Source organism: Anolis carolinensis, chromosome 3 (genome assembly GCF_035594765.1).
Source record: "Anolis carolinensis isolate JA03-04 chromosome 3, rAnoCar3.1.pri, whole genome shotgun sequence".
Classification (NCBI taxonomy): Eukaryota; Metazoa; Chordata; class Lepidosauria; order Squamata; family Dactyloidae; genus Anolis; species Anolis carolinensis.
Window position 1 is genome coordinate 96114464 of NC_085843.1, and position 23950 is coordinate 96138413.

Here is a 23950-nt window from a genome sequence, read left to right on the forward strand (position 1 = left end):
AGATACTTTAGGGACTGACTGTCAAGATTTCCTGATGAAGTTTGTACAGTTCTGCCTATGCGCTTATGTGTCTAATCTATTGCTGAATGCACCAGTTCACTGTCCAAGAAAGGAATCTTCTACATGGTTTCTCAACAATTCTTTTTATTTCTCTAGTTCTCCGGTTCTGTTGAAACAAATTCATTGGAAAGGCTTCCACATACAGAGGGAGGGAGAGAGGACATAACATTTTGATCTGCAGTCATATGCACATATAACATGGAAATAAATTTCTATGAATTCAGTGGGGCTTAGTTCAAAACCAATACACATGATACTGCACAGTGAATCTAAGTCTTTTTTTCCAGAGTCATAACCCATACTTAAGCATATGCTGTTACACCAGGTGCTATAGTACTCTTTGCCCAAGAAAACTCTATTGACTTCAATGGGATTTGCATTAAGCTGACAACTTGAACATATATACATCACTTACGTTATATGAAACAGAAATGGAATGAAATACTATGGAAATAGGTGTGGTTGACTAATTGGCTAGAAGCCTGAACAGGAGCATTCCAACTGTAACTTTTTTTTTTGCAAATTTCTTTCTGTTCTACATTTACTAATATACATTGTAAATAAACATTGATTTAACTGCAAATGTTCTTGAGCTTAATTCCTACACTTGCTAGATATTTGTGGAAATATCTAATAGTTAAAAAAAGTTTAAAGCAGCTCTTTATTGTACCAGATGCATGGGCCGTGATATTTTTTATGACCACTAGAAAGTGGTGAATCTACTGCCTGTGGTATGGTGGATGTCTTAATTCTGCTAAAATAACTCTCCAGCGTACTGAGCAATATTACAAAAATAAGTTCAGCATGCTGCTAAAACACAGCGATAAGCCCAGAAACCACACAAAACTCAAGTTAAGCATGTTGGAAATCTCTTTTAAATTGATTATGATTACATCTTACAGAGCTTATTACTTGAAACATATCACATCACCTTCTATCTAGATAGTATACCTAATGCCTACAATAGCAATGAACTAATATTTATTTAATGCACTTGTGAACCCCTCCTTGATCAAATAGGCATTCAGGGTAATAAAAATAAATAAAACAATAAAACTCAAAACATTGTAAAATCAAGAACTAGGAAAAACTATAAAATTAATATAAAATATTCAATATTGTCAAATTAACATAAAAACAAAGAGGACTATTAACATCAAAGAACAATATAAAACACCATTAAAAGTTAAACAGAATAAAACAATCTTCGCTGTTCATCTGCAATTTATATCCTAAAAGCATTAGATTCTATGTGATCTTGGAAACTAAACAGGGTGGGCCCTGATTAATACAGTACTTGGATGGGAGGCAACCAATGAATACTAGGTGTTGCAGACTATATTTTCTTGAGTAACCATTTATTGCCTAAGAAACCCCTACTAAATTAATGGGATCATCATAAGTTGATAGGATACTTGAAGGTGTATATATATATATATATATATATATATATTACAACTTCCATGGAGAGGGAATTCGGTAAGGGAACTACTACAAGAAAGACCTTCTTAAGGTGATGTCTGCACTACATAGTTGTAGTAGTCCCCAAAATCATTTCATCATGGATCTCGCCTATGGAAACATGAGTTTAGAGGTTTGCTGAGGGATTCTGCTATAGTTCACAGGGAGTCCACAGCAACAATCAAGCAAACTAATCTAAATATCTCTCCAAAATCACAGAATCCTGTAGTAATTAGCCATGATAGTTAAAATGGTATCCAACTGTTATAGTTATGTAGGGGAGGCACCCACCACAAAGCCATTCTATAAATAGTCACTAACAAGTATTATTGTTTGTGGTCTAATTCATTGATTTTCCCAATATATCTAAATGGAAGGTGGAATGTATGAGGGTGCTTTACTCTGAAAGAAACTGTGAAGTCTAGAATTACTCAGTCCAACTGAAAATATATATTTTGGTGTCTTGATTTTTAGGCCTGTTCTTGGGATTATTTGGAGAGCTGATTCAGAAAATTGGATAGATTGCATCAGTTCTAGTTTCTTAGATATGATTATCATGATTTCTTATAGGCTAGCGGATGAAGACTGGTATATGGCATATGTTCTGTATCGCAAAAACTAAGATGGAGAGGGAGAAACCAGTGTCATTTTTTAAATAAGCAGGTCAAATATACCCAGAAATAGGGCTAATATTTGAGGCACTGAAATGTGTGTTGGCCAGTGATCTATGCTACCTGACGTCTATCCGAAACTGGGAAACCTTCATTTATAGATGGTGGGAAATTAAAGATAAGGCCTTCTACAATCAGAACAGGTGATCCAAGGAGAAGGATACCATGATATGGATAAGCCACTCTTTTTTTGAAGATGATTTATTCTTAAACTTTAAATGAAAATGCCAGTGGCTGGGAAATCACTGGACAGTTTGCTGGTTGCTAGCCAGAAGTGGTGCCACTCAATCAATATGCAGAGACATAAGAGTTCAAGCTTCAAATGACATTAATTCGTAACATTCAGATACATTACGGCTTTAAATCAGCACAACAGCAAAAAGCTGCCCATGAGAAGCATTAATGATTGTTTAATGCGCAAGCTGCTGCATTTATTTTATGTCCTAAAATCATTATGAGTCCTAAAAAAAGGAAAAGTGATTCTTCTTCACCATTTGGAGAAAGAGTTCTTGATAAGGATTCACATTTGCCTATTAGCATATGGTGCCCTTTTTAGTTGATGCCATTTTTCTTTCCCTCTGCAGCTGTCCTGCATTTCATATTAAACCAATTTTTTTTAAAAAAGTCTTCCAAGGACATTTAAGGTCTGGAATCTAGAATATTTTGTATAACTAACAATGCAAGGTGGGGAAGCACAATGCTATTTCTTTACATTTCAACATGAGCATAACAAAAAATAAAGGGGGAAGTTAACAATATACAATAATTGCACTAAATAGGTTGCTGAGTCTTTATTTGTAAGGCTTTTCCTCCTAATAAGGTTGCCATATGCCTGGTTTGTCAGGGCTTTATCATGATTATAGGTCTGCCACTCAATGTCCACTTGAACTATCATGTGGCCCAGATTCCAAACTTTCATTAAAAAAAAGTCTCTAGATCTTGTAGAAGCTGAGATTTGGGGTAAAGCGGGGACATATTCGTCAGTCAAATTGTTTTACTAGACAGATGAACAGACAAAGATAAATTCCCAAATTAAAAAAAGTTAAATCAGTATATAGAATGTGATGCTTAGGAAATACACCACCTTAAGATCACAGAAAAAGATGTGGAATATCACACAGTGGCAGCGGGGGGGGGGGGGGGGGGGGGGGCGGGAATTATCATCTACTATTAGTCTTTGGTTAGCCATCTAACACTTATGTGACTGGAATGCCTGCACACTCTGATACTGGTTCCAGACTAACATTTTCAGGATTTTCTCCTGTTCTCGCACTGCAAAGGTGGCTAATTCATAACACAAGATTCTTTTATTTTCTTCTTGCATGTTTTTGTTACGAAACACAAATTGGACACATGAGTAAGTATGACATATTGATTGCTTTTACTGTTAAACAGGGGGGCTCATTTATACATGTGTTTTACAACCAGAATATTGACCCTTGTAGAAAAGTCAGAGCAATAAATTTAATTAGTAGTCTTTAAGAAATCATACCATGTCTTTCAATATTAACCTTAATGAACCCTCCAAGAGAGGTTTAGAGTTTTCCCCTTCCAAGCCTTCTCTACAGGCAAACATCAAAATGCTTACCAATAATGAGTATGCATTTTCCCCTCAGGGTGTTTTTTATTTTTTTTTGATGGGGTTAAGCTGAGATACGACCTTGTCACATGTGCCGCTGATGGAGTCTTGGATCACTTCGTCCCACTAGCGGTCATGTAGGGGGCATGGGGATCCACCTCCCCATGCTCCATTCCATCGCAGCTTCCCCCTTTTCACATGACATGAAGGGAAGCCCTTTTTTTGGAGACTTGACCCAACTTTCCTTCTGGAAAGATGAGGAGTGTGCTGTTGTATGCTGTCACAATTCTTTGGCAGCGGCAGCACAGAGCCACCCCAGAAGTAGTTGGCTGGAGTACAATGGGAGACATTGGACTCTGTGGCTGAAGTCCAGAAATGCCATCAAACCCCATAAAATAAGGTACGTGTGAAGAGGTCCACAGACTGAAAAATGAAAAGATCAAATGACTTTCAGCTTTGCTTCAAAAAATGACACAACCCTAAATTTTATAAGATTTTGATATAAGATGAAGATTTTTATATAAAGCTTTCATGTAAGCATTATACATGTACTATAATAATAATAAAAACTTTATTTATAACTTGCCCTCTTGTGATCGAAGGTGACTGATGATTTAAGGAATTCATAGTTTTGACAAGGACATCAGGCTGGGTGTTTTGGTCAATTTGCAAAGACCACAATAACAATAACAAGGACCCTTCCCATGTTAGATAGTGTGTACATTTTAATCAAGGCTTATGTCCTACATTTCATACATTTATAGCAGAAGGTACAAAATGTATTACTGGAAACCATATCACAAAATGTATTTGACCTCTTTCACTGTTGCATGTATTACTATGTATCTCTCCTTTCTGATTCTGGGGTTCGGGATTCCCTCTTTCCTCCCTTTGAGCCCCAAAAGGCTCTCTCTCTCTCTCTCTCTCTCTCTCTCTCTCTCTCTCTCTCTCTCTCTCTCTCTCTTCCCCACCCCCCCCCCCAGCACCCATTCCAGGCTGCACTAACCCTTGGGAAACTATAACTTACCCTCCACACTGCTTTTTCTTTCAACCAGTTCCATGGGCTCCAAATCATTTTTTGGGCTTTTTATAAACTTTTATGAACTTTTTATAAACTTTTATGAAGTATCAGGGACCTTCCTTCCCCCTTCTTCCATGCCTGTAACCCCCTCTCCTTGCGTCGTTCCAAGTTTCAGGGTACCCCAACCTGGCCCCTTTGCCTGCCTGGGCTGGAAGGGAAATCCTGGGATCCCCTTCTAAAGAAGCTCCCACCATGGAAACACGTCCAGGGGTGGAAGCCTGGACAAACGGCAATGGAAATCATGTGTTTGTCTCCCCAGACCCATGGGATGTTGGATTTATCTGGAAATTCTCTCCAGATCTGGGGCTCCCTCGCATGTCGCTATCATAATATTATATTACTATTGTTTCTTATTGCCAATATTATTTTCTTGTGCAATGTCTTTCCCTCCATGTATGTATATATCAAATTGAAGCAAAGTGACCTTGCTGTGAACTGGCCAAACATGCCTCGACCTGGGTCACTGGCTTGCCCCAGGCTCATGCTAATGGAACTGTCTCAGAACAATGCCATCTTCCTCTCCTTGGATTCTGAATATCACTATCTACAGTGCACAATGGATTTCCCCAGACCTCGGAGGACATTAATGTCAGGCCACCTGGGAGAAACCCCTTTGGACATTTTGAAAACTATTCATCTTAAAAAGACTCATCTTCCTGGAAGGGAGAGTCAAGGCTTGACAAAGCCACCCTTTTCCTCAGACCTTGAGTCACAGATATAATTCCATCACAGATCCTGTTTCCACAAGAGATACAAGCCAGCAGGGGTCAGACTCCCATTCATGGAACTGGCCAAATCAATCAATGGATCCACAAGCATCGTTGAGTCACCTATAATCTTGTTTACTGTTTGTCTATCCTGTTGCCGCACCTCCACCCCCCCCCATTGGCCAGCGAGGGAGTGAGGTCACAGATGGGGCTCATGCCCTCATTGGAGGAGCCCCCCAGTGGCTCCCCCTCCGCTCTAACATCAGAGCCAATCAGCACAGAGCTGGCCGGTGGGCGGGAGGTAGGAAATTCAAACTAGAACTGTATAAAAGTGCATGCTTTGTTATGTTATGTATTTCAGTCTATTTTTTTGGCGAACTATCGCAGGCTGGCATCACTTTCAGCTGAAATTAAATAAAATTCTTCAATGGCTTCTGCTTCAACCTGGTGAGTTATATTCTGGAAATTATTGGTTTCTATTCTCACCAGGCCTAATTCACAGTTTGGATCTCACTGTCCAATACTGTTCTAAATTGCTCTACAACACTCTCACCCCAAAGGGGTTCAGGATATAAGCTTCTTCACTAAGGGATAAACTTAGTTGCTTGACTTGTCTTCATCTGAAAAATATAGAAATCATATGCATTGGTTCAAGAAGAGCATTTAATATTCCTCTGAGTGAAATTTTAAAAAGTTTTAAGTATGTTTCAGTTAGATAATTCAAGGCCAACGGAGATGTGATACCAACAGCTGCATGTTCAGTTCATATCTCCTTCTGTGTAATATCTACTCAAATGTACACATATCTGGCATATAAAAATGTTCCACCTTTCCTGATAGTACTGATAAAGATCAATAAACATTAGAATCTGGGAATCTACATTCATAGCAGACTTTGCAGTAGCAGATTTTTATTCCCTTTTCATATCATTATTCTACTTCATAGTTTAGTGGAACATGAATGAGCAGGAATAAGCTAGAACAAGGCTTTACACCATTTCAAAGGGTATTGGTTACTTTACTCATTGCTTTAAACAGATTATCACTGTTCTTGTTACTGCAGTCCAGAAAATTCACTTGTTGAATAAGGACCTATTCACATTGTCCAAAGGGGCCGTGCCATTTCATCAGCTTTTGCTGGCAAAGAGAAGGCTCATGGCGTGGCTCATGGCACCCAGTGCACTGTCCCTCCTCCCCTCTTCACACAGAGGGCAAGAGTAGCACTTTTTCCCTCCCCTCCATCAGATGGCAGAAAGGGCAGCAACATGCGCATTGCCCCACCGCCCTTTCTGCCATTCCATGGGCTTTTTAGCCGCAAAATACGGGTAGCTCCATTGGAGCTACCCAAAACATGCTTACCTTCCCCATAGTTGGGAGGAAATGCCTTTTGGCACTTTCCCCCAACTCTGGGAGAAAAGGTGGGCAGGATCTGCCATCCCTTGTCTGATGACACCCAGCAGGCCCCATCAAAAGACCTCCTTTGCTGCGTTTAAAGGCAGCAAAATGGGGCTAAATGCCCTGTGTGAAGAGGTCCTTAGTCATTCCTAAGAAGCTACCTGACTGTGGATTGAAAATGACAGGAAATAGCTCTTACATTTCCTCAAGTGATCAATTCAGATATGGCACACTGGAAACAATGAGAGAAAAGGCATTACGAAGCAAGCATTCCCTTGCGCTTTCCTCCAACACATATGGCTTGAATTACAAAGTTGCCCCACAATGCAAAAAATAGGATGAGATTGGTAGTTTCAAACATTTTTAAAAATCAGGTTAGCCTGGGCTTCTATGTGCACTACCTTACAGGAGAATTAACCTCTACTTTGGCCTTCCCAGAGTTTCTTGTGTTGAAATAGAAATGACTTTAACTGGCATTGTTACACTTGATGTGTACAATTTACTTGATACTTTGAAAGTTCAAAATATTTTTGCTGAACTACAAAAGTTAAGTAAAAAAACAAACAAACTGGCACTGATTGGTTGCGTAAGTCTTCATCCCCTTAAGCTAGGGATCTGCAAGGTCATTTACCTGGCCCTCTCCCTAAACTTTACACTTCTGGCCACCCTAAGTCTGAAACGACTTGAAGGCACACAACAACCCTAATTAACTTGACTATCTCATCAGCCAAAAGCAGGCCCACACTTCCCATTGACATACTGATAAGTTTATGTTGGTTAAAACTGTTCTTAAATATTGTATTGTTCTTCCATTTTTTTGCACTACAAATAAGATAAGTGCAGTGTGCATCAGGATTTGTTCATGTCTTTTTGTCAAACTATAGTCCGTCTATCCATCCCCCAACAGTATGAGGGACCATGAACTGGCCCTCTGCTTAAAAACTTTGAGAACCCTTGCCTTAAACTGTTGAATGCCTCTATAGCAGTGGTTCTCAACATGTGGGTCCCCAGGTGTTTTGGCCTACAACGCCCAGAAATCCCAGCCAGTTTACCAGTTGTTTGGATTGCTGGGAGTTGAAGGCCGAAACAACTAGGGACCCACAGGTTGAGAACCACTGCTCTATAAAATCTGGTGCAACCCAATGCCTCCAGAAATCACAGAAGTTGTGTAGAATACAAAATGCAGAAGTGTAATCTGAACAATTAAACACATCTGTTTTTAGAAGGTTTCATGGTTTGTAGGACAATGTAGCTAAATAAATATGACCATAAAGCCAAAGAGTTATCACAACAGGTTCAGGACAAAGTTGTGCAAGGAGTGCCAATCAGTATGGTCAAATGTTGCACTCCAACAGAGTCATCTGACTTTCACCCTGAACACTGTAGACGTCAAAGGCTAGACAAACCTTACTGAAGATTGTGTTAGACATTTTCTTTACAGGAGAGAGATTTAACAGTATGCCCACTAGTTTTGTTTTCAATTCTAATTGAAAATCTCTGCATCTCCACTGTTTCTTGTTTACAAAGATTCTCACTACAAAATATTAATAATAGATTATTTATGCTTTAAGGGACTTTATATTTCATCTATTTTTCAAGTTGCATTTTATAAATGTTACTATCCTATTTCCGTATGTGGCATTTCTTTATTATATTGTTAGGCACTGAAATGGCCCTGGAGAAAAGCACCACACAGTGAGGTACGTATTATAATGTCTTTAGAATTCTAAGGAGCACCAAATTTGATTGCTATTTTTTCCCAACTAGAATACCTTGAATGAATCAATTGTTGAAGTGTTAAAGTCAGCATTTAAGCAAGTCCCATTGATTCAGTTGGTCTACTCTAATTAGATCTAGCAATTGGATTTACATCTACATCATTAAGCATGCAAAACAATGCAACAGCTGCACAACATTGCATCCTGTAAAAGAAATATTTGCTTCCTTTTCAAAATAGGCATGTTATCCTTTATGCACTTTAAATATTCATCTCTAGTCACTAAGACTATAATTCCCTCTTATTGAAGTAAATAGAATGCAGGCTAAGAACTTGTGTACAAACTAACCTAGGTTTAGGCTGTGAGTAGGAATCTTGTGGACTTTTAGACACTGTTAGACTGTGGGCCCATCCCATTAACGTGGGAATTCCCACAATTAAAAGAGGGCCATCCAGATGACATCCCAGAGAAACACAAATAAATTTACCACAAATCAGGAAAACCCTGGTTTGTGGCAAATTAATTTGCTAGTAGGTTTATTCTGCACTTTCTTGGAAGGCACAGGATAAACTCACTACTTCTGCTGTCTGGACTTCTCCCTCAAAAGCTCTGGGCTTTTCAGGGGGCAGTCCAGACAATAGTCCCATGGTTTTCTGGGCTACATTAGGCCGGAAAACTGCAAAAACACCAATGCCCTCCCCCAAACCCACCAAAAACCCCTTTAAAAGTAAAAGAACTTACCAGGCCTCCACTCACGTGGTGCTGGAGTACTCCTGGTGCATAGGAATGATGCGCCAGGAGAGAGAGGGGTGGGTGGGAAGGGGAAGGGAAATTTTTCTCCTACCCCCTTTCTTCTGGAGGGCTCCGGCATTACGTGACTGGAGGCTGGGTAAGTTCTTTTACATTTAAAATGGGTTTTGGGGAGGGGGGTTGGGTGTCCAGGTGTTTTCTCTGAAAGATCTCGGAGCGCATCTGGACACCTGCCTCAGAAAGCACACAATTTGAGGCATGTGTAGATTAAACATGAATGTTCCCAGGTCTTAAATGTGAATGTTCCCGGATTAAATGTCTATCTAGAAGTGCCCTGTAACTCTCAGCATTCCTGTGGCTGTGTTGACTATGCAACCACAAGTTATAGTTCAACAACATCTAAGAGTCCACATGAATCCTAGGCAGGGGGGAATCTTTTTTAAAATCCCACCACTGCCACCAATATAAAGGAATGGCGGCAGGGGGGAATCTTTTAAAATATCCCACCTCTGCCACCAATATAAAGGAATGAGCGAGCGCGGAGAGGCTCCTTCAGGCAGGGGGGAATCTTTTATTAATCTCACCTCTACCACCAATATAACGAAAGGAGCTGACACCATTTATAACGTACCCACTCTCCACTTTACTCACACTCACTCAAGCACACGTATGTGAGAGGCGAGGGTATACCATTTCATTTTAGATTTTCTTTTTAAATGGTAGCTGCCACCAGCCTAAAATGTCTTTAGGATTTTTGTTGTTAAGTGTGTCTGAGGCAAACTTCTCCCATTTCCTGCCCACACTGTTTCTACCCCTGACTCCCAAACTGATGTTCACTATGAGGCTTTTCTGTGGTATTTTTATTGTTGTATTGCTGGAACTTTTATAAAGGTTTCTTGATGGAAAATATACACTGTGGAGGCTCTTGAAAGTTGAAAATAGAATAAAAATTTATTTTCTTAAAAACAGGTAAATGATTACTTCAGAGAGGTTCATAAGCGTAATCGGTTACAGACGTTCTTCAGCTTAACTTAGTTGTATGCTTCAGATTACTTCACTTAGTTTCAAACAGTTCCAACCAACCAATCTATCTATTGGTCACAAAAACCCTCGTTCTACTTGCTGAGAATAGACACGAGTTCCCCATGGTTGTTAATTAACTTTAACCTAGAGTCCTTCTATTAACCAGCCCAGTAGTGAGAGTCAATCCCGTGAGTTATCTTCCCCCAAGAGATCCAAACTGCCTGACCTAGCCTGTCAGTTTCCACAGCTTTTAGTTCTCTCTCTCACACACACTCCAAACTCCAAAACCGAACTGCTCTCTTCAAACCTTCAAAACAGAACTCCCTTCTTCAAACCCTCAAAACAGAACTCCCTTCTTCAAACCCTCAAAACAGAACTACCTGGAGCTCTTTTTTTCCTCTGCACTCTAAGACTTAGCTCCTCCCATCTGCTCTGGTTGGCCAATCCTAGGAGTCTCTCTCTAAGCTCCTCCCCCTTTCTAACCACACTCAAGATGGTGGCCTGGCATTCCTCTACAAAATGGATGCCTGCCTCACTCAGTGTTACCAAGGCTTCATTCCCGGCCTAATAGGTAAGGTTCACTACAAATCCCCTTTAAAAAAGCCCTCTTTAATTTAGTGAGGCATTTCTAAGGAAGCTAATTGCTGTCAAATTGCCTTTGACTTGTGTTATTGGCAACCCTGTTAAGATTTTACAAGCATAGGCAGTAACTTCTTTGACTGAATCAATCCACCTATAATGTGGTCTTTCTACACTCTACTTTACCAAGTATTATTGTCTTGTACAGTGAGACATGTTGACACCTGATGTCCAAGTATCAGACCCACAGTTTAATCATTTTGATTTCTAGGGAGAATTCAGGCTTGATTTGCTCTAAGACACATTCATTTGTCTTTTTGGCAGTCCATGGGATCTATATAACACTCCTTCAGCAACACATTTCAGATAAATTGATTTTCTGTTCTGTCAGTTTTCTTCACTACCCATAAGCATATATAGCAATTGAAATATTGTGGCACAGATAAGTCTGGAAATGGTATGTAATTATATAAGTGTACCTGAGGACCTTTTCTAGACCTTTCATAGCTGTCTTCTAAGTCTCAGCCTACTTATGATTTCTTAATTACATTCTTTCTTTTGATTAATAATTAAACTAATACATAGAAAATCTTTCATTATTTCAATGTCTTCATCACCTACTTTCAGTTTATGTAATTATTTTTATTTTCTTAATGGTCAACTATCATTGTTTTTTAGCACTTTCATCTTGTTTATGTTTTCAATTATTTCATTTGTATGACAGCTTTCTTCCAAAGTGGGACCTAAGGCAGCATCATAAGCAGCTCAAGACATTTACAATAAAAATTTTAAACAATTAAAAGCAAATAATAGTAACAAAATAAAATTATAAACCCACAGGTTTAGAAAAAACTATAATATAACACCATAAAAAGCTCTCCTGTTTTTAAATTTCAATATATAGTTGTTTCAAGTCTTCTCTATTTTCTTCTAGCATTAAGGTGCAAGTGGAATAATTTAAATAGTTGGTGTCCATTCCACCATTTTTCACGCTTCTCCTTCCACTTTTCATATAATTGGTTCTGCATATGAGTTAAACAGATACAGTGAGAAAATGCAGTCTTGTCTGTGTTCCTGTCTATAGAAGAAATGGACTGTTTGGAAGAATTCCCCAGTTGCTCGGGGCCATCTTCGAAATTGCCCTTGCAATTTGATCCATGTTACTACTATTGTAATATAAAATTCAAATTTATATGATGGGGGAGAGAATGAGTGACGGAATATATTTTAGAGTGTTGAATTAATTTGGAAACCCGCCATATTTCTCAATCCTTTGACAAATTCCAACCCAACCAATGCTACCGGTAACCCCTGTTTTGCATATCCATGATTGATCTATCAGGAAAAGAGGTCCAAAATAGCTGAAACTCAGCATTTATTGTCAATTATTCAAGACTGAACTTCAAAGACTCTGGCAGAAACCAGTACAGGTGCTCCCAGTGGTGATCGGAACACTGGGTGCCATGCCAAAGGATCTCAGTCAGCATTTAGAAACAATAGACATTGACAAAATTACGATCTGCCAACTGCAAAAGGCCACCCTACTGGGATCTGTGCGCATCATCTGAAAATACACCACACAGTCCTAAACGCTTGGGAAGTGTTCGACTTGTGGTTTTGTGACATGAATTCCAGCATATCTATCTTGTTTGCTGTGTCATACTATGTCGTTGTGTCAATAATAATAATAATAATAATAATAATAATAATAATAATAATAATAGAAGAAGAAGAAGAAGAAATGTTGGGGTGGAGTGTTCAAAATCAACTTGATTTGCACTTCTGGGGATAAAATATGAATCAGAATGCAACTAGCTTCTAGTTTTTTGCACTTCTTTGAATTCTGCAGATCACTTAAGTACAGTCAAAACCTACAACAAAATTCATGTCAAAATGATCTGATTATAATGCATAAAATGAATTAGAATAAAATGCATTTTCCACAATGCATATTTTGTGATGAAAAACATTCAAGATTCATACACATTTTCATGCTTTCCCCCCAAAACAAATCAACACTACAACAGTCCTAGGAATGTGTGTGTATGTATGTATGTATGTATGTATGTGTCTGTGTGTGTGTGTATGTATGTATATGTATGTGTGTGTGTGTGTGTGTGTGTGTGTGTGTGTGTGTATGAATTTCATATATATGAAAATAGTTCTGACAAGAATTCGATTACTGCATGTGTGGTTGGGGACACTTTGTAAAAGTTCAGCTGAACAAAGCTATTTTTCTGATGAGTTTAATTCTTTGGGTTTAATGCTTTGGGTTCTAATTTACATAGTGTATGATTTTTAGTGTTAGCTGCTTTGAGTCATCTTTGAGAGATAAGAGGTGGAATTGTTAATGATCCATGTGAGATAGACCACTCCTTCTGTGGTTATTGGATAAACTGATATGACCTTTAGGGAGGGTATATGCCTTTAATTGCTAAGGAAACAGTGGTAGCCATAGGTTAACATCAAAGAACAGGATTCTTGTGAGGAAAAAGAAAGTTGTACTTAGAAGACAATCCATAGGAAGTACCCAAGGACAGCAAATCATGTATACTTTTGACTGGAGTAGAACAATAGAGGAAAGAAATCAATGGTATTAAGGAAGCTAGAAGCTGGAGATTGCACAGAAAGGAGATTGTGAGCTAAGACAGTATGGGGAAAAGCATTAAAAATCTGTTGAGGACATTAATGGTTCAGAGGAAGGGCTAGTCAGTACTCTCTTTGGACAGGGGGGAACTGCCTGGGTCTCTTTAAACATAAATACCAGGGAAGTGGGATTTGAGACTTTTACTGTCTTTTGACAGAGGAAAAAATGTCCCATTTTGCTCAAATAACATTATTGTTTATTTTTCTCACAGATAACTCAAGCACAAAAAATACTCAGGTATGTTACTTGTTCATAGCTAGTTTCTATTCAGATTGACTTACGAATTCATTGTGCTTGAGGTGTGGTGACAGTAGGGGCAATCCTAATTGTATTCCCACAGAAGAATACAGAGAAGACACATTGGTCTTTCTCTTGAAAAGGCAAACCTACATACTTGGAAACATTTTAGATCCAAGGGTATTTACTTTCCAGAGTTTTAAAATATTGAAGTATCATTACCAGGAATTATGGCCCAGAGATTCTGGGAGATGTCAAAAAAGTAACTTGAACTAGTTCTCTGCTCTTACCATATCCTTTTAGGTATGCTGGAGAAATGAGTTGGGTTAAATGACTCTTCAGTACATCCAAAGAGACCAAGGGCTGGCACTCAGGTCTCCTTCCCATTAGTTGGCTGCTTTGGCATTAAGACACTTGCGCAGTCTTCAAACATTCTGAAAAGGGGGAGAAGGCATAACCACTCCAGAAAAAAGAGCAGACGTTCTCCTTTAAGCATTCACTGAAACTGTAAAAAGGAGTCTAATAATGGAAAATGAAGGGATAAATCATGGATATGGAGAAGAAAAAAGAAGTCTGAATGGGATAAAGCATCTTCCCAAACCTAAACATTGATTCTTGTATTTGTTCCTTTACACTTTCTAAAGAAATGAATCCTGTATCTTTTCTGCTTTTCCTTAACATGCATGGTGTGCTGCATTTCTAAATATTTTGCCATTTACTTGGAAAGAAAAAAGAAAGAAAGCTCTTAGATATGCTACTTAATAAAATATTTTAAATCGATGGTCCAAATTGCCCTCTGAAAGTAGATTAAAAAGAGAAGAAAGCCACCTCAGAAGCAAAATAAAGCCATCAAGCAAAGTTATTATATGAGTATATCACAGCGCTTTCATCTTGAGGACTGCTGGACTGAATGGATGAGTCTATTTCATACAAGTGCAATTATGAGAAAAGCACAAAAGACTGTGAGGACAAAATGCATCAGGATATAAAGATCTGGTGCTGTAGATAGATTCAGAGTTACTTGAGTGGGGTAGTTTACTCTGTGACTCATGTGATGGCTACTACCTGAAACAGCATAATTCCTCTGAAGAAAGTAAGTAGTGGTGCCAAAATACATAAAGAGAACAACAATACACCCCACCCTAAATTACAGTTCTAACACTGTGCCCACTAGGGGGACAGAGTGTATTCATCTGTTAGCGGAGATGACAAGTATGGATTTTATTGTTGTTGTTATTTTAAACTCATTAAAACAATATATGAGAAGTCTAGCACATGAGTAAAAGTTGAATCAGAGTTTCCACAGGCCTTGATGATGATCACAGCATCCATCAGATTCTAAGAGACAGCTATGAACAGGAGCATAGTATGCTTTTAGATCACGAAATTGCCCCCTTAAATAGCAACCTAATGAAGTCAGTTATATTATTTGAAACTGAAATGTATTTAAATAATTTATTTTATTGGCAAATGTTTTTTTTATTAAGGGGCAATCTATGTTAATTATGAAACAGCAAAAACATAATGACTTCTAAAAGGATATTTTTCTCTTAACATTGCAATTTTATTATTTAGCTGAAAGAGTTCAAAGTCATATCTGTGACCCAAAGTCAGCCTCTAAAAATGATGCTGATAATAACCACTGCTATTAGAGGTATTGAAATGTTGCACTGCTAAGAACCTTGCTTATATTACCATTAGAGGAGCAGCTTTATAATTTGCTACACTTCTAGTTCATATAAGCATTCAAAAGGAAAGGTTACATCTAGTGTACAGGTTCTGGTCCAGCAGAACTTCCTTTGTTCAATTTATCCCACCTTCTCAAGCCTCTAGAATAGATGGGGCAAGAGCATGGACTATGAAAGTCCTTTTTTCCTCATTCCACTGACCAATTGGGAAAAGGTGCTGATTGGATTTCACCTAAACAAGTACAGTCATCCCTCCACATATGAGGTTTTTTACTTTTGCAGGTTTTATTCATGGATTTGATTTAAAATGTTCTCTCCAGGATTCTCTAAGTCTTCCAGTGGGACTCTATGGCAAAATTCCTCCAGTCCTGCTGGAGGTCCTAAAGAAATCAAGAGAAAACACCTCTTTAGCAATGTTTAGGTCCCCCAGTGGAAGTTGACTGTAGTGCAGTGGTTCTCAATCTGTGGGTATTTTGGCCTACAACTCCCATAAATCTCAGCCAGTTTACCAGCTGTTGGGATTTCTGGGAATTGAAGGCCAAAACATTTCAGGACCCACAGGTTGAGAACCACTGCCGCAGAATCATGCTGGAGGACCTCAATTTTTAGAGAGGTCTTCTCTGTGGTAAAAAAAAAGAAAGAAGAAGAAGCAATTCCTTTATTCATGGTTTTTAACTTTCACGAGAGACCTGTTCCCCCAACCTCAGCAACTGTGAAGAGCTGGCTGTAAATGTTTCTCTAAGGCATTGCTTCTTAAACTATGGGTCCTGACCCCAAATAGGATCCACTTAGTTCAATGTTGGGATCATGAAAAAATTAACAAAAGTAAAAGGTTTCTGAACACCACCTGTTTACATAAATCTGTTAGCAACAAAATGCAGCATTTACAGTGCACTGTAGAAAATGCTTCAGCTGTACTCCACAAAAAAGGAAAATCAACCTGTTTAATAACCCTTGCAAATGCTGATTTATTATTAGTAAATGTTTGATTTTTATACCTATTTTAAATACCAATATACCTGGAGTCACATAAAAATTTCTCGGGAAGAAAGGGTTAGTGAGTGGAAAATGTTTAAGAAGTCTTGCTCCAAGGTGTAGTCTTGAAAAAGACAGAACTAAATTCCAGTAAAAATGTGATGCTGCTGATATACAATAATAATTCTGCAAAATGCTATTTTTCTATGTGTGCAGTGTGGCACTACATTGCAAAGTGATTTTCCTTTCCTTGAAAAAATAATCTTCTTACGATTCAAATCAAAGCTATTATGAACTTATACATCTGTTTTGCACCTGAGCAGGCTACATTCCCAGAAGGCTCTTAGAAGAGGCAGCTGTTTTGATGGAATTTGGTTTCTGTACATTCATTCCTTGCTGTGACTACCTTGGACTTTCTAAAATGGATAAATAATTTTACAGAACAAAATACTCACGCTCTTCATATAGGCCATTTACCATGTAAATATGACCTTTACAAAAGCAAATCCTGTGAGTCTGCCTGTGGAGAAGGGGGGGGGGGACCCTGGACATTTGGGCAAATGAACTCAGAAACAACAGACCAGCAATTGTTGTAATTTAAAAGTTCACCAAATGAAATCACTGTTGCTTATTTCTTCAACACTTTTAAAAACCCTAATCTTCACTCACAAAATGTTCTCAAAGTGGTTTAAAATTATAGGACTACAATCTTTTTGAAGGCATCAAAGGAAAAGATATGGGGAGGGAAAACAGAAAATTCAGTAGAGAAAAAGTTACGTTCAATGCGGAGTACTGTATATACATGGGTATAAGATGAGTTTTTGAACCCTTTTTAGGGCTGAAAAAGCCCCTCCTGGCTTATATTCAAGTGGGGATCCTGGCCGGATTATATTCAGGTCGACTTATCCTCGAATATATAGGTAATCAGAGTTGGAAAGTCTTACCTTATTAAAGTCTTACTATTATCTTAAATTACAATTTTATGTAAACATGCAAAAAACATTTAACCAACTGATGCCTCAATTAATGTCATTTTACCAGTATCTATTTTTATTTTTGAAATGTACCAATAGCTGATGCATTTCTCACCCTCATCCTATACTCAAGTCAATGCATTTCCCCAGTTTTTTGTGGTAAAATTAGGTGCTTCTGCTTATGCTCGGGTTGACATATACTCAAGTATATGCAATATGTTCATTGTATTTCGGATAATTTGGCTCTGTTTTTATTTGTAGAATAGCACTAGGGAGGTCATGAGGGAATGCTGCATCAGGAACTTCTTCTTGGGTGGCAGCAACAACTTTTTTAATGAGTGGGCAATACTGTGATTGGTAGGCATCAGTGATGCCAATGGAACTGCTGTCTTTTCCATATGGGTCTCCATTTTTGTAAACATGGAGCAGAATATGCCAAAGACAAAAAACCCACAATTCAGACATGAATTTGATATAAACAATTATTGTGAATAGTTACAAACTCTCCAAAAAGAAAAAAAGGCAAACTTCTCACCACCATCACCACCATTCATAAATGTAGTTCAGAACTACAAATCTATGAAATGATTATGGACTTTATCACCCGAGGCTGTCTAATCACAATTGTTGCATAATGACTGAGAGTGCTGGAGCAATTTATCACGTGACATCAGAGCTCTTCTATAGCAGGTTTATGTTCATCTCTTTATTGTAGTGCTTTTCCACATTCACAGGGGGAGAAAGCATCAATAGCCAAATAATGTCACTGTAAAACAACTGAAGCCATGTGTTGTTGTGATATTCCAGGTAGCCATGTGGCAGGCCTGTAGCTGGGGGGGGGGGGGGGGTAGGGGTTCAACCCCCCCCCCCCAAAATGTTTCAGATTTAAAAATATACCTGGTTTACTCATGCATTTTAACTGATTAATCAAATCCCCATGCTAAGTCTATGAGATGTAAAAAATTAAGTCCCTCCAGGCACTATCTCAAGCAGATATTGACAGGCCTGTAGCGGGGGGGGGGGAGGTGTTAGGGGTTCAACCCCCCCCCCCAAATTCAAAACCCCTCCAGAAATTATTTTCTGGCTACGGCCCTGCCATGTGGCTTCAATGGGTATGACCCCCCCCCCAAATAAAATGGACAAAAAAATAATAAATGGGTGCAATTGTGCTATAGAAGATATGTTTGATTTTGAAAGTGCTCAACCATTAGCTACACTAACATGACTGTAGAAGTTTAACGAGTTGATGTCATAAAGTCCTTAGTCTGGGAGGAGAACTGCCATGGGGCTCTCTTCTCAATAATGACGCCTAGTTTACCCCTACACATGACAACTAGCCTTTAGGGCAGTAGTTCTCAATCTGGGGTCCCCAGATGTTTTTGGCCTTCAACTCCCAGAAATCCTAACAGCTGGAAAAACGGCTTTCTCCCCCAGCTGGGATTTCCAGAAGTTGTAGGCCAAAAACATCTGGGGACCCCTGTTGGAATCTCAGACGCCTTAAAGGGCCAGACTTAAAAGTGTCTTCAAAACAGAGTTTATTGAAACAAAAGGAAAAGGATGCAGGGATACTTAAATGCAGTTCCACTGGTCAAAAACTCAAAAACCCAAACCAGACCTGGTTCGAAAGGGTAAACAGAAATGTAATCCAGATCAACTGGATGCAAAAAGCAACAAGTCAAACAAAGTGTTCTAAGGCAAAACAAAAAGGCACAGTACACAAATGGTTAACAGAGGGAGTTGCAAGAAGAGAAGCGTCATCAGCCGAAGTCCAAGGTTGAAGCACGAAGAATCCAAAGCAGCGTTGCTCCAATGTCTGCAGAAGCAGCACCTCCAGCCAAACTGGTTCAGGTCCAAACTGTAGATCCAAACATGAAACAGGCAGCAGCAAGACTACAAGAAACTTTCCCAATACCCAGCACATGAACACACATCAACACCTTGCCTTCTGCAAGAACCCCTCACCCCTGAACCCACTTTTATCTACAAACCATCATCAGGGGATGAACTGACCACCGCCCCATCACCATCTCCCACAGCTGCTCCCAGTTCTTCACGTGAATTCCTTTGACTCTCCTCCAATTCCTCCATCTCCTGTCAAGACTTAGATCCCCCCAAGAATCAGTTGGATCCCCTGATTGCCAGTCTTCACTCCCAGAGAACCCCATAAAGGTTTTCTCAGACAAAGGATGTTCAGAGCTGGTTTCCTCTGAAACCTACAGTGGGAGTATTTGTTGGGAATCTAACCCAAGCAAACCTGGCTTAGCTTCCAAGATAGGATGCCACTAGGATATTTAAGCATATATATTTTATCTTTTTGGATTCTATATCTCATGGGAAGGAGGGTTTGGGAAGCTGCAATAAAAAGGCATAGCTCTAGGTGAAATAAATACCAAAGAAGAAAAACAAATCTAAATTGTTCTGTTACTTCATTCTACTTTAAAATTGCAGCCTCAAAACAGAGGCAATGAATAAATATACTCAGATTCAAACCACAGATTAGCATGGCAACAGAAATGAAAAAGCCCAACAAAGCTGAAAATGTTTGACTTTCTAAATAAATGATTTTGAATGAGATTACTTTAACTAACAAGCACATAGTTGTACCATAAGTATTCAAGAGCATTTTTCTGTTCTTGTAGAAGAGGTCTGAATTAAAGATTCACCAAAATGGGATATTGCCTCCCGCCTCCAATTCGACTGGTTTTACAGAATGCCTAAAGGCTTCACTAACCTATATATCAAAATATTATTTAGACAAACTCTTCCATTTCCTTTTTTCTGCAAAGAATTCTTGATATGTCCATGTTCCACTCAGTACCTAAGGGCTAAGTAAAATGATGGCAAATGTAGTATCAGATGGCCCTGTTGAGTAAAATGTCATTTTTTCTCATTGTGTGTCTGAGATAATTACATGAATAATGTAAAATGGCTGGAATAAATGTTGAAGACTAATACAGCATGTGGGTGGAGGTTACACCAATTAGTTGAAGGGATTCCAATTGCAGTTTGGCACTGGAGTACTTGAAGGTAGTTTAAATTTTAAAGAAATAGATGAATCTATAATGAGATGTGTTTCATGTAGCTCAATGGTAGAGCATATGGTCCTAGGTTCAATGCCTAGCATCTGTATGTAGAGCTAGGAAGTAATCTCTTAAACCATAATGATCTGGGATAGATCAACCAATGATCTTACTCAATATAAAATATCAAAATTATGTTCAGTAGGAATTATTGTAGTCATTCCTGTGAATGATACTATTACTAAGACCAAAAACTGGTTTAGACTCCCTTTTCCACAGATTCAATATCCATGGTTTCCTTTACCACCACTCCAAAAAATCCTCCCCAAAAGTGATTGAGGCTCTCTCTTCTGGTGCAATTCTATGGTGTGCTGCCAGCGAAATATAGTCAAAACATAACGTTTATTATTATCCATGGTTTCAGGTATTGAGGATGCGGTTTTGAACATATCCCCAAAGATAAAGGAGAATATATGTAGATGTTATCAGCATATTTGTGGTATCCAACTCAACTTCTTCAGATGACCTCTCCAATTTGTCTCACGTATAGTTAAATAGCGGGGGCGGGGGGTCAGGGAGGTGCTGGGAAATGCTAAAGATGCCAGGGTATCAAGTGTGAATCCTTTGCACAATTTTCTGAACATGTCTTCAAGTAAGAGCCAGAGTCACTGACAAAAAGTGATATTGGGTTCCATCTGAGAATAAAACCACTAAGGGTGACTTTGAAAGCTGTTGAGAAATCCAATAGAACCAAATGAGACAATTCCTGGTGTGGGTTATTCATAAAAATTAACAAATGCCTCTATCCCATAACCAAATCTGAAGTAAGATTGAAATGAACTCCAGTTTTATCTGCAAGATATCAGTGAAATTATTCCTAGTGAACTGCTGAGAGATTTACATTTTCCTCTTGTGAGCCAGAAAATAATAGACCCCTTGGTCATTTGAAGCATCTGTTGTATGACTTTCAGCAGGAGCGATGCTGGTAGAAAAGCAACACCAGACAGGCATTTCTGTGAGGAATAGCCTATGCTATTGGGTTTGCTCTGAGTTTTCCACCATCACAAACACCATTCTATTAGTTTCATTAGGAATTAGGGAAACAGGGAACTAGTTTGGCTCCACTCTATGAGAGGGGATACTCAGGAGGATTGATATAAGTAACTGTCAATATTCAAGGCACAGAGCTGATAAGAAAATAGGTTGAGAACCACTCCTGGGTATATCACCAGAAGTAGTCCATAGTCAAAGGAGGATAAAGGAGCTGTTGAAGAAATGTGCCTCTTTTACTGTCCAAGAATGGGAGACATTACTGTATTTATTTAATGACATTTCAGGAAAGATAAAAATTATTAATGTTGAATCTTTCCCTTATATCCCAGAGTATTATTACTATTATCAGAAAGTGCTAGTTGGTTAGTGATAAGGTTGGAGTGCTCTATAAATGTTTTTTTTCTTATAGATTCCTAAGAACATAATCATTCTGCTGTCTCTAAAACTCTTCTCAGCTGAGGATATTTTTGCTTCATCATAGCTCTACCTTACTTTGATCTTAAGGTCAAACACTGATGTTGCCCTTCAACTTGATGAGACCATCTGTTGCCAGTATAACTCATCCATCTTGCAATGTGGCCTCAAATTGCAACTGTTTATTAAGCTGAAGAGTAAATTCAAATTTAATAGGTTCTATGGATTTGCACTCCTGCAAAGGATTGTTACCTTGTTACTTTTGAACTGTGGTGTTGGAGGAAATTCTGAGAGTGCCTTGGACTGCAAGAAGATCAAACCAGTCCATACTCCAAGAAATAAAGCCCAACTGCTCACTGGAGGGAAGGATATTAAAGGCAAAGATGAAGTACTTTGGCCTTGGCCACATAATGCGACAGGATACTTTGGAGAAGATAATGATGATGGGGGAAATGGAAGGAAAAAGGAAGAGGGGTTGACCAAGGGGAAAATTGATAGATGTTATCCTTGAAGTGACTGGCTTAACCTTGAAGGAGCTGGGCATGGCAACAGCTGACAGGAAGCTCTGCCGTGGGCTGGTCCATGAGGTCACGAAGAGTCGGAAGCGACTGAACAAATAAACACACACATAGATTTGCATCTGCTGGTCTGGTTTTTCCATACTGGGTTTAATCAGTACAGTGTGCAAGGGAATTCATGTCTAGCTTGAACCTATACAGACTCATGTCTCTTTAATATCTTTCTCTTAATGTGTTGCTATATTAGGTGAGTGAATTAACTTGACCCCTTCAGCCTTATAAAGTAGGAAGACCAATATAGCCCAAGACAATCAATATTTCAGATAATGCACTTCCATTCCATGGAGTCTTCCCACTTTTCAAAACATTTCTAAAAAAGCTACAGAAAACTATTTTCAGAAGAATAATTACTGAATTGATTGATTACTAAAATTTGACATCAGGATTGGTCTTCTCAATAGACTGGAACATGTGCCCTATTACTAAATAAATGTCATGACTCTGTGACAGGAAACAAAAACAAAATCTCATCTTATGTATGTATATGTGTGTGTGTTCTTCTACATCTGAAATGGTTTTGTCATGAAGATAGAATACCTCTCCCTGCAATCAATTATTTTACATAGTTTATTTTGCATGCTTAAATATTGTTTTTTCTTTCTTCCTTCCTCCCTGATTTACAGACCTCCTTTCTGACCTCTCAATGTTTATTGGCATTTCCAATCTTGCTAGATATGGATCTGGAAACAAAACATGCCCCTTGAGAGCTTTGCCATCTCTTGAATTTTTCAACAGCATCCATGTTAATAAATCAAACAACTGAATCCTCAGTGACAAGAGAGGATCAGTCTTATTTGCAAAGCACAGAGTCTCAACAAGCTCATTGAAGAAGCTGGTGCTTGTGTCAGTTGCCTACACTTTGAGTCAATTCCAAATAAATGAATCTGTTTAAATTAAGGAGCAAGCTTCCCAGTTCTTTTGCTTGGTGCGAGGTCATTAGAAAAGGACAATATTTCCACTTGCAACCTGTGACACCACTAGAGAGTCACTCATCTAATATATGCCTTTCAGTCAAGATTACCAAAGGTACAGCCATGATTGTTAGCTTTTGCCTTGCAACATAATATAGAATTGTTATATGACATCAACATGAATGACAGATGGCTGTTGAAGAAACTGGTTGAGAACTTCCATTTCTGACATCAGTGTGCATTCCTAATGGTGTGTAACAGCAGAATGGAACTCTCCCCATAGAAGTGGAGATTTACATGGCAAAAAGTCATCCTTACAGAGCCTGCCTAAGACTGAAGGAAACTATGCCGATCTATATGATAGTTCCCTCTTTTGATTTTGGGTCCTTTGATGCTGACAGGAAACCTGAGGCTGATCTGGCACTTGGA

At 38.7% G+C, this 23950-nt stretch overlaps 1 long non-coding RNA gene across 1 annotated transcript; it reads left to right on the forward strand.

Moving 5' to 3' along the window:
* The first annotated feature begins 3342 nt into the window (after nucleotides 1-3342).
* Nucleotides 3343-23507, forward strand: LOC134298006 (uncharacterized). The gene is made up of 3 exons (XR_010004970.1): nucleotides 3343-11016; nucleotides 13883-13908; nucleotides 23234-23507. It is a non-coding gene; the product is annotated as an uncharacterized LOC134298006 (long non-coding RNA).
* Nucleotides 23508-23950: the final 443 nt, after the last annotated feature.